Source organism: Salmo salar, chromosome ssa06 (assembly GCF_905237065.1).
Source record: "Salmo salar chromosome ssa06, Ssal_v3.1, whole genome shotgun sequence".
In the NCBI taxonomy this organism is placed as follows: Eukaryota; Metazoa; Chordata; class Actinopteri; order Salmoniformes; family Salmonidae; genus Salmo; species Salmo salar.
The window spans coordinates 1,413,954-1,417,500 of NC_059447.1; the positions used below are offsets into that span (position 1 = coordinate 1,413,954).

Here is a 3,547-nt window from a genome sequence, read left to right on the forward strand (position 1 = left end):
GATAGAAGTTGACACGCTGCCGCGTTGTATTATCTAACTCACTGCGCTGAAAACACACGGAGTTCAGCAGGGTGTTTGTGTGTGACGGAGTCGTCTCAGCTCTGAATGGAACTAACGCCGCGGAGACCCGCTGAGCAACCAAACCAACAAACTGGTTGAATCAGCGTTGTTTCTCACGTCATTCTAACCAAACAACAACAACAACAATCACTGTGATGATGTTGAATCAACGTGGAAAAAAACTAATTGGATTTTGTAAAAAGTCATGAACATAAAAGAGCATTTCGTGTTTAAAAAAAATATATATATTTTTTTTATTCTCCCAAAATCCAATGACATTTGTTGTTGATTTCACGTCGAATTAGTTCGACAGCTCAACCAAACGTAAATCAAAACTAGACGTTTTGTGGCCAGTGGGGTGTGAGCCCAGCCAGCCAGCCAGCGAGCAGCGCAGGCACCGTCCGTCCATCCATCCTCTGCAGAGCGCACTCACTCACACACTCACACGCACGTACTCACGCACACAAACACGTTGTAGTCAGTCCAACCGTGTGCGTTGCGTGCAGGGCATCTCGGCTCGCTGCTCGCAGCTGGGATAGGACGAGAAAGAAGACCAGAGGAGGAGGAGAAGAAGACAGTGTGTGTGGTGGGGGGGGAGAGAAAAGGACTACGTTCGACTGGAAGATGTTATACTGGGATATTTGTACCGCGGCGGACCACGGTACACAATGAGCCCTATTGGATTACAGTGATTGTGTTGCTCTCTTTCAACGGTGTGTGGAGTTAACAACAGGATTAATATTCTATACCCCGGGAAGGAAGGAAGGAATAAACGCCTGTCTTCATTTGGTTTGAGTTCCCGGAGGAGAGGAGGGGGAACCGGCTGGGCTATTGTAATGTCACCTCATCACCCTGCTGTTCTGAAGCTGTGTGAAAGGGAGAGGCTGTAAGTATGTCCATCTGTAATATGTCTTTCTGTCAGTGTTCATGTCCCCCTGCAGGTCCCCCCTGTCTGTCTGTCTGTCTGTCTGTCTGTTTGTTTGTCTGTCTGTTTGTTTGTCTGTCTCTTTCTTGTCTATTCATGTTTTCACGATCGACAGTACTGTTGGGTTTTCAACGGTAGCGATAGGCTGCCCCGTTTTACGCATAGCTTTGCCTTGCCGTGCCTTGACTCTCCAAAGTGCAGTGAGCACTAGGGTGTGTGTGTGTGTGTGTGTGTGTGTGTGTGTGTGTGTGTGTGTGTGTGTGTGTGTGTGTGTGTGTGTGTGTGAGCTGTAGGACATGAGGGAAGGCTCTGCTCTTTTTGTCTTTGGGTTTGATTTCATTGTGATCAACTTGGCTTCAGAACTAAACCCCCCAGGGGGCCTGGAGGTTACCATGGGAGCACTGAGGTACCGTTACCCACAACCCCCTTTGTCCTGGTTAGGTTACATATCAACCTATAACACCTTCTCTCCCTCTATCCTGGTACATATCATCCTACCACTCCAATATAACCCCTTCTCTCCCCTATCCTGGTACATATCATCCTACCACTTCAATATAACCCCTTCTCTCCCCCTATCCTGGTACATATCATCCTACCACTCCAATATAACCCCCTCTAACCCCCCTGCTACATATCATCCTACCACCCCAATATAACCCACTCTAACCCCCCTGCTACATATCATCCTACCACCCCAATATAACCCCTTCTCTCCCCCTATCCTGGTATATATCATCCTACCACTCCAAAAATAACCCCCTCTACCCCCTGGTACATATCATCCTACCACCCCAATATAACCCCCTCTACATATCATCCTACCACCCCAATATAACCCCCTCTACATATCATCCTACCACTCCAAAATAACCCCCTCTACATATCATCCTACCACTCCAATATAACCCCCTCTACCCCCTGGTACATATCATCCTACCACCCCAATATAACCCCCTCTACATATCATCCTACCACCCCAATATAACCCCTCTACATATCATCCTACCACTCCAATATAACCCCCTCTACATATCATCCTACCACTCCAATATAACCCCCTCTACCCCCTGGTACATATCATCCTACCACTCCAATATAACCCCCTCTTCATATCATCCTACCACTCCAATATAACCCCCTCCACCCCCTTCTACATATCATCCTACCACCCCAATATAACCCCCTCTACATATCACCCTACCACTCCAATATAACCCCTCTACCACCCTGGTACATATCATCCTACCACTCCAATATAACCCCCTCTACCCCCTGCTACATATCATCCTACCACTGCAATATAACCCCCTCTACATATCCTGGTACATATCATCCTACCACCCCAATATAACCCCCTTTACCCCCTGCTACATATCATCCTACCACCTCAATATAACCCCCTCTACATATCATCCTACCACTCCAATATAACCCCCTCTACCCCCCTGCTACATATCATCCTACCACTGCAATATAACCCCCCTCTACATATCATCCTACCACTCCAATATAACCCCCTCTACCCCCTGCTACATATCATCCTACCACTGCAATATAACCCCCTCTACATATCATCCTACCACCCCAATATAACCCCCTCGGTACATATCATCCTACCACCCCAATATAACCCCCTCTACATATCACCCTACCACTCCAATATAACCCCCTCTACCCCCCTGGTACATATCATCCTACCACTCCAATATAACCCCCTCTACCCCCCTGGTACATATCATCCTACCACTCCAATATAACCCCCTCTACCCCCCTGCTACATATCATCCTACCACTGCAATATAACCCCCTCTACATATCATCCTACCACCCCAATATAACCCCCTCTACCCCCCGGTACATATCATCCTACCACCCCAATATAACCCCCTCTACCCCCTGGTACATATCATCCTACCACTCCAATATAACCCCTCTACCCCCTGGTACATATCATCCTACCACCCCAATATAACCCCCTCTACATATCATCCTACCACTCCAATATAACCCCCTCTACCCCCTGGTACATATCACCCTACCACCCCAATATAACCCCCTCTACCCCCTGGTACATATCATCCTACCACCCCAATATAACCCCCTCTACATATCATCCTACCACTCCAATATAACCCCCTCTACCCCCATGCTAAATATCTAGTTGTGGTTTTAAGAATGCAACCCAATACAGATGTAGGATTTTAATTTGATCACACTTTTGTTACTGAGAATATCACTGCACGACAAGAAATGCAAACTTGTAGTGTATTTTCATTTTAAAAAGGCTTCTAAAGTTAGTAATTTCCACTTTGAAAATTCAGACTTAATTTACCCCACACACAAAAAAAAAACCCATTAATTATAATCTACATAATAATTCACGTCCTGTTGCTGCAGGATTATTATTATTATTTTTCCTGCCGTAGCAAACGGGCTCAAACGAAGATCGTACATCTGTAACTAACTCGTGGAATAAACGGAGTCGTCGTTCCGTTTCGGTACCAATGTGTGTACAGAGTGGTGATCTTGTTCCAGCCTCGTGTCATAATCATGCGAGCG

The 3,547-nt window shown here is 46.4% G+C and overlaps 1 protein-coding gene across 1 annotated transcript in view; it reads left to right on the plus strand.

Moving 5' to 3' along the window:
• Nucleotides 1-475: 475 nt before the first annotated feature.
• Nucleotides 476-3,547, plus strand: part of LOC106596204 (glutamate receptor ionotropic, NMDA 2A-like) — a 304,463-nt gene continuing 301,391 nt past the window's right edge. The window contains 1 exon segment of the mRNA XM_045719554.1: nt 476-946. The gene's annotated coding sequence lies outside the window, so the exon portion shown is untranslated.